The sequence below is a fragment of the Heterocephalus glaber genome, unplaced genomic scaffold, assembly GCF_053883595.1.
Source record: "Heterocephalus glaber isolate CG9 unplaced genomic scaffold, H.glaber_assembly_v1.0 deba00001509, whole genome shotgun sequence".
NCBI classification, from domain to species: Eukaryota; Metazoa; Chordata; class Mammalia; order Rodentia; family Bathyergidae; genus Heterocephalus; species Heterocephalus glaber.
The window spans coordinates 48635122-48648896 of record NW_028258325.1 but is presented as its reverse complement, the minus strand read 5'-3'; positions in this window follow the sequence as shown (position 1 = coordinate 48648896).

The following is a 13775-nucleotide window of genomic DNA, read 5'->3' as shown; positions in this document are numbered from 1 at the left end:
GATAACTTATTGGAAAATAGTGTAATTTTTAAATATTTTTTTAATCAGGAGATAAAAAGGAGCATGAACTAAAATGTCTGTTCTGTCTGAAGTAACAGCAATAGCAAAAGCCGATTATATGAAAGAAAAAAAAATTTAAATATTGGGTATAAGGAAACAAAGACAAAAGATCCTGGAAAGACAGGAAACAAATGAAGTGACCTCTGTGACTGTCCTAGCTTACTGCCTTGAGACAGTTTCAGGCTGCAGCATGGGGAGAAACACGCACATAGAGCTCAATGTTCAGGGAAACAAAGGTAACAGAGTGTTGACAAACACAGTACTAGAGACAGAAAGCTTCCAGGAAAAAATACCAAACATCTGCAAAGGATGCCCCTCGAGTATCCTGCAAAGAATTTGTGGGTGCACACCCCTGAGGAGACTGCCTGATGTCAAAAAAGTACCATCTGAAAGGCTCAGGAGAATCACATCTACCATGCACGGATTTTGGGTATCCCTTTTCACAGAGACAACTTGGGATATGGAACAGAAAGGCTTGCCTCAGTAGTTTGAAAGAATTAGGTGAAGATTAAATACAGCTTTAATTCTGCCAAGAAAATCTTTAAAAGACCCAGAAGTATCAAATCACTCCAAGTTAATGAACTGTGTTCCAAAACAAAAAAATTAAGAATATTTCTAGGAATACATCATCAAGCAGAGTAAAATTTATAATGGAATTAAATATTACCAGACACTGGAAGAATCAGTAAAGTGGTGTTCTAAATTAGGAGATAAATCTATTAATTAAGCTGATCAAGAACTGAAACAGGTAGTACACTACCCAAGGCAAGAATATTAAAACATTTAAACCATATTCAACATATTAAGTTAAGAATTTGTTAATATTTTCCTTATAAGATCTAAAACAGGAAAGTTCAGAAGATTAAGAAGAGTGAACTTGATGATATAGAAAAGGACACAGAGAGAAAATATTAAAATGTAAAGTAGCAGTAAATTCTGGAACAACTGCACCTGGACTGAAATATGAGTAACTGGAATCTTGTAGGAAGAGGAAAGAGAAAGAAGACATAAATCATTCACTGAAGAAATGCTTTATGATTATCTAATGATTATTCAAATTTGATGAAAACTGTAATTCCAAAGATTCTAGAAGACGAGTGATGCTGAAATATGTTACTTAGGTTATGTGGTAAGTATATAATAAACCCAAAATCAACATATCAAAATATATAAGAAAAAATATATAAGAGACTTGGTAGTTTATAAAGACAAACTGGAAACATTGATATGATTATGATTATGACTATTATTGGTGTAGTGCTGGAGATTAAACCCAGGGCTTTCACACTGAGTGAAATCCCCAGCCCATTTTTTTTATTTTTTAAATTTTGAGATAAAGTTTTGCTAAATCACTAAATTGCTCAAGTTGGACTCAAACTTGCCATCGTTCTGCCCCAGGCTTATAGAGAGCAGGCTCGGTTGCAATTACCAAAAGCTTAACCCAAATTACATTTAAAAACAAAGGAAAAGGAAGAAGAGAAACAGACAGGACAAAAAGCGAAAAGTAATTATCAATTGTAAATGGTCTGAGTAATGAAATTAAAAATCAGATAAAAATATAATGTCCAGCTATATGCTGCGTACAAAGAACATTCTTTAAATGCAAAACATATATACATTAAATCAAAATGAAGAAAAATATACCCCATAGTATTGTTATGCTAATTAAAGACTAAATAGCTATAATTAATACAAAACAATTAAATGTAGGGTGAATAATATTCCTAGGAATAGAGAGCTTTCAATGCTAAAAGGATTAATTCAACATTTCTTTCACAGGTACAAGTACTAAACTATTTTACTGTGTTGTATATAACTTTATGTTTTCAAGTTTTTATGGATATTACTCTTTATATAAATTGATTTTCTTTCTCTATTAAATTAAAAATATATCTATAGCTTTCACTATTGAAATAGAACACAAAAATATTTTTTATAAAATATTGGCATTAATCTATCAATAGCATGGATAAAACACAACAACATCATGCTGAGTGAAACAAGCTTTCCCTTCTCCTAATATGAGTGTGTGATTCCATTTATACAAAATTATAGAAAATATAACATTAATCAGTGAAAGAAAGCAGACCAGAACAGCTGGTCAATAGAAATTTCAGAACACTTTCAAACACTTCACAATCTTTATGTCATCTTTGTTTTGATGATTAGATAGACACACAAGCATATTTGTCAAATGCCATTGAACCACAAGACTAAAATATTTCTATTTTATTGTAGATAAATTATATTTCAATGAAATGAATTGATACCTATGATAGAGCTCCATCTTGAGTATACATAATATCAGCAATTTATTGAGCTTATTTCTTTCATCTACACTTGCCTCTTTATTCATTCTATCACCAGAAGTTATATGAAACCTTAATTTCTTCTTCCTATTTAATAGTACACCAAGCCAAGGACAACCAAAATGGTACACCAATGTGTTTCTCTTTAAAAACATAATTCTGTGAGCCAATAAAAATCTTCCATCTGGCTTAAAAATAATATATTTTGGTGCAAGCATCATGCATTATGAAATTATGAGAATAAATATGAAAGCAAATTACAATTGTCTTAAATTCTTGACTTTATGCAGAGAGATAAAAATATGTTCATTTGCTAACACTGATAGGTGACAAGAGATCATTAAGTAATTGTGAGATTGGAAGAGTTTCCTGTCTTAATCTGAGACTTTCTTTTTGTTCCTCTTATTGCTATAAGTGAAACTAGTGACCATACTGTGAGAATAGGGAGAAGGAAAGACTGCATGGAAGAGATCTGCACGTGTTTTTAATGTTAATCTTTATTCATTCACAGGCAATTCCAACTCAGCAGTGTTCCTTTCTAGATTGAACATCTCAAGGACATTATTATCAAATCAGAGAATGATGTCCCAGGTTTTCAGTCTGGCATTTACAAGAACTGTTGAGTATCTATGATTGAAAATAATTGCAAAATATATCAGAGTGATTGCTGAGTCAAAGTATGCTGTAGCTGTCATCAAGTTACCACACATTGCAGATGAGTTTATACTTAGTTATTACTCAAATTATCCATGTAGGGAAGAGACTAATATATATGTGATTAATGTTATCATGGGTAAAAATTCTGACATTCAAAATCAAATGGAACTCTTTGTGATAATAAAGTGAAATATTGACCATTTTCTTAGCAGGCGGTACTGGGTCAGGATGGATAAAGTGATTGCAAGTAAACATAATTTTAGCTGACAATCTAATCCACTTAATGCATTTTCAGTAGGAAATAACATTGTTTTGGAAAAACAGTCAATAGAAAATATTCTTAAAATTTTAAAAATAGAAATCTGTTTTCTAGCAGAAAATAAATAAGAGACATTTGTGTACAGTTTATTACATTTAAAGAAATGGGTATCCTTAGTTATTTTATATTTTACTCTTTAATTCCATCAACCACTGCATGGAAAGATAATAATATTGAATATATATGTCCTGACATCCTGTATATGTTGGTAGTATCAAGGAAAATAAGTTACACATGCATGTTTGGGCCCATGATATATTTTCTGTTTCACGGAATTATGCTTCACAGGATTCATTAATGTTTGATCCATCAGGTACAGATAGTTAATATTACATATATTATCATACATCTTGTGTAAATTTTGAAACTCTCTTCATTTCACTGAATAAATGTTTATTTTAAGGGAAAATTTAAGCAAAAATGCTAGCAAGAATATAAAATTAAGATTTATCTACTTTAAGTATGTTATTAAATTCTTTCAAGAACAAAGGGAAGTAGGTAATAGAATACCATTTCTAGGGAAAGTAACCAATGATCATAAAAAAAAAGAAACAGTTGAAACACAGAATAGAGGGTTTTGTTCCTTGATTTACAGGTTTGTATAATTTCTGAACTGCGTCAGTATATAAAAAGTATAGCAAAGTTGTTTTACAAGCTTGTCAGCTAAACCAAATGTTTCCTTTTCATAAATCATTAACAATTGAAATCACCATGCCACTTTTTTAAATGCTGAGTTCTCAGGACCAGTAAATTATAGTCAGTTTGCTTAATACATTCATATATGCATTGAGAAAAATGAAATACACTCATGTTAGGACCCATGATAAAAATGTCAAATGGTTACATGAATTTGGATACAACTGATTATGCTGGCAGTCTAGCAAAGTATGGAGAATAAAACAAAGAACAAATATCTATCCTATAATCAATAAACCATTAAAAATGAAATCATTCAATTAAGAGACTGGTATAATTTACACCAAATATATATGAGGTCTATTTATGGAATAAAATATTAACAATCAAATGCATATTCAATCAATTCCTCCATGTTTTAATGATTGCAATATCTGCTCCTGAATGTTGAGAAACCTGATATAATTTTCAGTTTAGATAGTTTTATCTCCCCATATCAGTGGGATGATTCAGCCCTTGTTTTTTTGTCAAAGATGAATATAAGGAGCTCTATTTGTTAATGTTGCCAACTAGAAAAGCTACTTACAAATGACACTGAAAATATCCTGTAACTTTTAGTGTTTAACTGTCTTCAATAAAAGCTATTTCAATTCACTACACACCACAATAAGTCCACAAACTAAGCCTTATAATTTGACACTTTGCCAGATTAATGAAATAGCGTCAGCTATAATTTTCTTTTTCTTTCTTTCTTTCTTTCTTTCTTTCTTTCTTTCTTTCTTTCTTTCTTTCTTTCTTTCTTTTTCTTTTCTTTTTCTTTCCTTTTTCTTTAAGCCAAGACAAAGTACTATATGATCTATCCAGGTATTAATTTCTGCCCTTCCTTCCTTCCTTCCTTCCTTCCTTCCTTCCTTCCTCCTTTTTCTATTTTCTAGAGCCATCATGATGTGACAGTGTTTCCAGAATACTAACATATCAAGTGACTCTAAAAAGACACATGAAGCCTATAACAATAAACCAAGGCAAGTTGTCTTAGAAATTCACAGACTCACATGAAGCACACTCCTATTTTTTTCATTTTATTTCTTTTATGGTGTTCAATGTTAGTTACAGAAATTTCATAAAGTTGTTTCTACCATATTACTGTAGTTCATGGCTAACAGAAACTTACAGATAATTTATGACTTTAAAATGGAAAGGTAAAATTGGAATATATAGGTACATGCCAAATATATATATGTAATCTAACTGTTTCTCATTTTAAAAGAGAAACCTGAGTTTAAAGGACTAAATAATGTCTCTGGTTCAATATAATTAAATTTAAAATTTGAACTTGAACTCAAGTCTTTTATTTCTATTGCCAGTATTTTCACAAACCAAAGATAAACAAGTACGACAAGTAATTTCTTAACTCTATCTCCTTCTCTTTGTTTTCTTTTTTCTTCCTTTTTTGATTTCTTCCTTCATTTCTTTCTTCATAATCTGTACTTTATTGATAATAGTTTACATGAATAACATGACATAAACATAGAAGTTGTATTCTCTATGGTAATCTTTGTTCATGGGGAGATAACTTCTAGTGTAACTTTTTTCTGCACCAGGAATCTATATACTAGCTAGTTTAATGTTCAAACCCTTACAAGTCTTTGGCATTTTTAAAAGAAATTGATCCCACTATAAGATGCATATGTAGTCTATAAAAACGGTATTTGCATTAACTGGCATATAGTATGTACTCAGATAAAATATAATTTACATTTTTAACTCATTAGATTTGCTTAAGCATAATATTTCAGACTCATCACATGGCGCATGTAGTAAGTATAATGTAATAAAAGCTAGAAAGCATTAATTGCCCCTAAAGGAAGAGAAATTGGACATAATAGAAAACAATCAAGCTGCAAATTGCAAATATTATCAAAATACACAGGATAATTTTGTAAGGAGAAAAATACTATTGATTTACTATGGAAGCATTAAATTTATATCCATGTGAAAAGTAAAAATGATACATATATTTATTTTTTCAAGTAAGTGGATATCACTATGCATGCCCATATTTCTAAGTTAACTATTGAAGTTTTATTATTACACAATTGTCTTAATGCTCTAAAATTCTAAGATCAGAAATAGTAAATACATTTCAAAAAGTAAATTGTTTCCACACAATACTTTCAAAACACTTAAATAAACCTTTACTTTTGGTGTTAAATTCAAATGTTTTACCACTAAAATTGAAGTTACATGTGCCCAGTTTATTTTTTTCAAATTATGGAAAAAGTATGAGCTGGCTAATATCATCATTAATGTGTTGGAATCAGATTCAGTTGTGCATCTGTAGAGAGTTTTTCACTAATTATAATATTTTATGTTTTTTCTTCAAATTTCAACATTTTCTGACAATAAGTGGAAATTCAGAAAACAGTGTTTTACATTTCTTAAGTTAGTAAGGTATTACAGTATTATAGTACTTCTTTTATCTTTGTACTGAAATGTAAGATGCTGATTTACTTAACCGATGATAACTCAGTGTTTCATGGTATACTGTTTATGTCAGAGTTCCACATCTCTATTTACTTTTAAATGTGATAGATATGACTCATACAACACTAGGCATTTTCTAAGTTCTGCTACTTTAGCAAAATTCTAGTCACAGATCATGTAAGAAAAATCAAAAATTAATGTTTGAGTGGAATAATTATTTCAAGGTCATATGCAATCCTTAGAGAATAAAATAGATTAGATTACCCAGTAATTTTAACTTGTATAAATGCAGAAGCTTAGTGTAATGGTGAACTTTTCTTTCACCTGGAACAAATACCTGACATATATGACTTAAAGTAGTAGAGCATTATCTGGCTCATGGTTTCAGAAGTTTTGGTCCATGGCGGACTTACTAAAAGGCAGAAATATGAAGGCAGAGGGATATGATGGAGCAAAACTGCTTACTTTACGGAAGCAGGGAAGCAGATACAGGAACACTGCCAGCAAGAGATATACTTTCCAAAGGCACCCTCTGGTTAGCCACTTACAACTACCTCTCATGTACAAACAGCACATTCACTTATGAACACCAATGAATAGATCTATTGATGAGTATAGTTTCTGCATGATTCAATCACCAGGCCAGAAGATTCTTAATTCAATCTAGTTGATCACAAATATTTAGAATAATCACATCTAATATAAATGTCTTAAGGAACTTACACCTGCCAGTGGTGAGACTATGAATATGAGGGTAGAGTACAAGGGTAGCACTGTGTTTTCCTCAACTCCAACTTGTCAGACAAAGTAACCTTTACTTTGTAAAAAATTGAATTTCTAAGAAATATTTTTAATATATAGTTGTCGCAAAAATATCTGAAAGCACAAATTTTGTCAGCTATCATCACTATAATTGATAGATTAGTAATTTCATTTAAGCTCTTTTTTACATATACATGTAATTATATATTTTATATAATTTATATATATAATTGTCCTCCAAATCCAAACAGATTACTCTTTCCATTATATTAGTGAAAAAAAGAAGCATTAGAGAGCTTCCATAAATTGCTAAAATTTTACTATGATTTTAAGAATAGCTAGGATTTCCATACACTTCTATCTGAAACTTATTTTTTATTAACTATTTCCTCTTACCAGTCAATCACATAACTAAATGAAGCATATAATTAAGAATTACTGTCTCATCATAGAATATGAATGCTATAGTACTAATAATAACAATTATATGACAGGCAAAACTCAAACATTAACAACTATTAATTCCATCACCCACAAGCAGACTTTAGTTACCATAGTAAAAGCATGGATTCTGATATTTAATTGCACAATATTGAAACCAGTGTTGCCACCTAATATTATGATCTAAAAAAATTTTGTGCTTCCCCAAAAATATATATATATGTGTTTGTGTATACATACATACATATATATACTTATATATACATATATATATTTTTTACAGAGTAATTGCATCCAAGTAAGCATTCCAAAACTTTTTTCTACTATGGAGAAAATGTTTGTGGGAATTATTATATTTTGCTAGCTTTAATCGAATTCCAAGTATCTATAAGTGAAGATCTACATGGAGAAAAGTGTTCCTTTCAGTTTTTAAAACTCATTGTACATTTTATGAGCATTAAAAAATAAAAACAGTCTGAAAGTGCTTTCAAATTAAAACCCTTGAATTTCTAGGATTCTTTGAATGTTTGATATTTTTAAATTTTTATTTTAGTTTTATAAAATCAATAATGACTTTGAATAAGATCTAGAGTACAAATATAATCAGAATCCTCCCAACATTTCCTTTAAAAATGAATTTTGACATACATAAGAAGATACATTTTTAGCTACTTATTTTGATATTCCAGAATAAATAATGGCTTAAGAGAAAAATAATGTAGAGACAATACTTGAGTAAATGCTGTTTTGGGTACAAGATAATATAAATATATTGATTTCTTGTATAGTGTGTTGAACTGTGATTCCTAGATTGGTCTAAGCAACATTTGAAAGAAAGTAACAGCCCTGAAACACCTACATTCAGGGTTAGGTGTGTAGGTGAGTTAGGTTGAGAGTAATTCACCAGCAAATATACAAAAGCTACCACTTTGGTACAGCAATGTGAAATCTCACTACTGTTATAAAAGTATATCAAAAAATTAAAAATTAAGAGAGTAGAACTGGGGAGTCTGTGTAAATGAAATGTAATAGAACATTGGTTAAACACAATCAACTCTTGACAAATGGGAGTAATGACAGGGTGTGAGGAAAAGACAAATGCAACCACAAATCATGTAGGGAAACAAAAACAGAAACTGCTCTAATCTCTTAATTATTGGGGGAAAGATTAATTGGTTAAGCCTCAGCAGGCAGCAGATTCTAGAACATTAATGAGGCTTTTGTTGATTAAGGCTATTTGCTAAACCGTGTGACTGAACATCTTTGGGCTGATCCACATGTGTACTTGAAGAGGAAAGAGAAGAGGACACAGGAGGTCAGTCAAAACACAGATAACTTGTAATTAGTACTAATGAGATGCTGCCTGATCATTGAGGAACCCCTCTGTGTCTTAACATAACTTCACATAACTATTTTTATCACTGATTTTAAACTTATTGGTACAATTTAGATATACATAATGATCATATTCATCATATGGAATATGTACCTGTATGTGATATATTTTGATTTTTAGGGATATCGGTTTGAGTCTGTTTCATGGATTACATTTCTTTCCTATACTGGGGCTTCATGGTTTCCATCATTTTCCTAAGCTCCTTTTTAAAAAAATCTATGTCTACTCTAGATTTGCTGAACAGGTCTTTCATTATGCTCATCATCTCTTTTTTTTTTTTTACCTGAGAGATTATTTCTTATCTGATTTTCTGTATAGCATCATCCATCTATTTGTTTACTTAAACTGCTATAATTTCAGAAAATTCAAGTGGGTGGCTTCTGATTTCCTGTCTGTTTGTCCCCTAGATTTTTCCTGGGTGTGCTAGGGGTCTGAGGTTACATTTTTCTTTTGGGTCCTATAATTTTTTATTTTTATTTTAAATTGTTTTCTGCATTGATGCTTGTAAGTTTATTATGTTAGGCAGCTTTATCACTAGTATTGAGGCTTCCCTAGGAAATGCCTATTCCTCAGAGATGTCTTCTAGGTGTAGCTGGCTCTTGGTCTTTGTGTCTGTCTCAAGATCCTACCTTTTCACTTTGTTAGGGTTGAGAAGTTGCTATCTATTTGGCTTAGAAGATAGTCTTTTGTTACTGTAGTATGATGATGATTATGACCCTATCAATGACAATGTTGTCATACAAGGGAGAACAGCTGATTACAATAGGTATGGCACCCTGGCTAACGTAGCACAGTTAGCAATAGCAATATCATCAAGGAGAGCCTAGAAACTGACAATCTGGTAACTGCTAATTTGGTACTTTTAATCATAGAGGCCAAATATATAGTTATATAACAACATCCAACATAAATGAGGAACTTATGCAGTGAGTTTCTCCTTGGTAGAGTAATTTTACCCTGTAGGGTGTAAATTTAAGAGTTGTAGAAGACAAAACAGTGATAAGTGAAGATAAATATTGTAGAAGCAAGGCTGAAGGTCAAAAGATGATCACCCAAGCTTTGGGAAACTGAAGTTGACTGGAGAGAAAGAGTGAAGAATAAAACAAAATAATATCAAAGTGAACCAGAAAGACTAGAGACAATGTTCATTCACATGAAAATACCAACAAATCCAGAAAAATAGTTGAGGAAAGATAGATGCAAGACGGGCAAAACAAAACAAATAATAAAAGTCAAAACTTAAACACCTCCCCCCTAAAAAACTGACAGAAAAAGGAAAATTAAACAAACTCACATAGAGTGAAAGAAGCAAAAGAAAATTCCTCTGGTGCCCACAGTTCTTTGGTAGTGTTCAAGTCAGATCTTGCACCTGTGCAGGGTAACCCAGTCAAGTCTGCAGTAGGATTAGTGCTGGGTGTGGGGCTAATCCTAGCCTCTGGATATGGGGGCTGGGGCCAGAGTCTTCAGCCAGCAGCTTTCTGGATGTCTCCTTACTCTGTTTGTCTCTGTGTTATCTCCCAGTTGCTGTGGCATCCTCAGACTGCAACAGCCTGAAGCTGCTCCCAATTCTATGTACAGTTGGCTCTTCCTGGACCTTGCACTGCCTCCTTAGTCCACACCACTGGCTCCTCTCACATGCTATTTGCAAGGTAGAGAGAGTGCTGACTTCCCACTACTTGTCCTGTCATCATGGCCCAAGGCTCCTTGTGCTGTTATCGAGGCAGGGGGAGAACTGACTTCTCACTACTTGGTGGGCTGGAGCGGTTTGCTACATTCTCAGGCCTAGGCTTCTTGAATCCTGTGAACATCTTCAGTCTGAGTCCCTCTCTCACACCAGTCATAGAGCAGGAGGGATCCTGCTGTTCCACTCACTAATATCACCTCCACTGAGGTCCCTAACCTTTTTGTCACTAGAAGTTTCAGTTAATCACTATGGCCCATGAAAGAAGAAAGAACAAAAGAAAGAAAGAAAGAAAGAAAGAAAGAAAGAAAGAAAGAAAGAAAGAAAGAAAGAAAGAAAGAAAGAAAGAAAGAAAGAAAGAAAGAAAGAAAGAAAGAAAGAAAGAAAGAAAGAAAAACTGGTGGCCCTTCAGGGAGGGAGCAGCTTCCAGGTCACTTATCCCTGTGTACCCGTGAAATTTGTTGCCAGGCTACAGTGTCCACCATTTGCAGGAAAGCAAAAGAGGCAAGGGTCCTTATATCCCAGATCTATCCTGTATGGATTGAGTTTGCCACACATTTGCAGTCTCCATTTTGAGGGAACTTTTTGGAATGGCAATTCTTGCTCCACACAGGCAGTAGATCCACAGGCAGCCCTCTGGGCTGCTTTGCTGTTTTATAAAATTCTACGCCTATATTTTGTTTGATGTACAAGGCTCTTACTTCAGACTGATTTTGGCATCAGGATATATGTCCTTCCCAATATTCCAAATACCTGTTTTTAGATGATTTTTTCTTCTATTCAGCCTTAAAGTAACTATTTTGTATTCCTCATATAGGCAGTGGATAAATGGCTTATCCTGTATAAGAATGCAAAATATTGTATTATTAATGTAGAAGAAAAGGCAAGTTCAAGCATTGTGAATTTTTAAATGTTTACCTATATGTGTAATCTTTATATAGTCTCTAATTAATGTAACTTATCTTTTGCATACGATATTTACTATAATAATATACAATATAAAAATTTAAATAATATGAAATATATGACTTCCCCTACCAGAAACAAAGGTTAAATTTTTCCATTAATAATTTTAATGTGATTGTCAGGTCATTAAGTTGTGCATCCAAGATGACAGTTATTGATTTTGTCAATAAATATTTATAGTCCTTCTAGTCTGTTGCCAGAGACTGTGCTACATTACAGAGGCATGGGAAAAAAATGAGAGAATTATGACCTCAACAGTCATTTACATTAATTCTATAATGAAAGATGACAAAAACAAAAACAAACTATGTAAATAGACCCATAAAATAATTAGAATTTGTCACAAGTGAAATATGGGAAATTGCAGAAATGAAATTGAGAAAAATGTAAGAAATGAAATTGAGAAAAATGTACTTTAGGTGGAGGGATTTGGATAAGCCTATTTGAAAGGATTCATTGAAACTGAGAACCAAAGGATGACACAGAGCCATAAATGAAAATGCAAAGAATATACAAAACCCTGAGGCTACATTTTGTTATGTTGTTCCAAAACTTAAAAAAAAAAAAGAGGTGAAACATAATTTTTTCCCTTTATTAAATTAGAACATCAAGCACTACATAATACAAGTCTGTCCAAGCCAAATTAGAGATTTAGAATTTATTCCAAGCATAATCAGCAGTCATTTGAGTATTTCCTACAGGGCATGACCTGACTAGATTTGTATTTACGGGAATAATTCTCTTTCAGTGTTAAAGATGCATTAAAGGGAACAAAAATAAAAAAAATAAAAAAAAAAAAGGAGGTTCAGAAGTTTCTTTATTCCAGGGAAACAGTGATTTCTGTTTCTAAGCATATGTTAATGGAATGGACAGCTTTTGTGAATTCAAATTTGTTTATAGAGTTACTCTATATAAACTCTTGATGGCTCTTAAGGACACAAAGAGAGAAATGAACTTCTAGATTCTCCTTTTGAACACTGAGTTGGTAGTGACATTATTGATGGACATGATAAAAAAAGATATATCTTCATCTGTTTGTGTTTAACTGAACAATGAAGAGTCTGATATTGGACACTTTTATAAGATCTGTAAGTGTGGATATCAAGTTAATAGCTAAATGGTTGCTTTTAACATTCAAATAACCCTGAACTAGACATAAATATTTTGGAATAATCATTAATAAGATGATACTATGAGTGTGAATGAGACTACCTAAAAAAAGTAATGGAGGAAGTAAATAAATGCAGAATTTCCTACTTAGGATCAAAAACTGCCCACAGGCAAAAAACAGTGTCTTTCCTAAGTTTACTGCATATAGTGGTTGTTTTGATTTAAAAACCTTCTCCATATTTTCTCACAAATACACAAGTTTTGATTCTTCCTAAAACCCTTATCTTCTGATTTAGGCCAAACTTTAATGGTAGGAATGTTACAAAATATTTCTCTGAGCTCTCAGTCTTGAGATACTTCTACACTAAAAATTTGACATAATTGCACGCATCCCGGAATACATCTTTTGTGCATATTATGCTGAAAATCCTTCAAAGGCAAAATTAAAATGGTACCATATAGTAATAGAAAATTCATGAGAACTGCTTTTGGGGGTATATCTTAATTTATATAAAGTATGAAAAAAGATTTATGAAAATGTATGATTTAGTTGATCACAATTAAGGTATTAATTTTTCATAAGCTCATATATTTTAAAATACTTTTATAGGTGTTAAATGATCATAAATGTCTTCAATATTTGAAACTTTCTGTTTCAAGGTATTTTATATGTAAATATTATAATTTTCTGTATAGAAAGTATTATAGAATCAAACATTTTGTGTCATAAACTGAAGAAATATTTTTTTCTTATTTAAAAAAGAAGATGTATATCTGTTTTCCAAACTTTACTAATCTCTGGATTCACATGGAAAACAGTTTTAAAAGGAATGAGTTTTTAGATATCACAATTAGAACCTCCTATCAACATCTAATGTAGCTCAAAAATTTTTAGCCTAATATATTATTTTAATCTTCTCAGAACCAGATTCACTGTATCAGTTTTAAAGCACC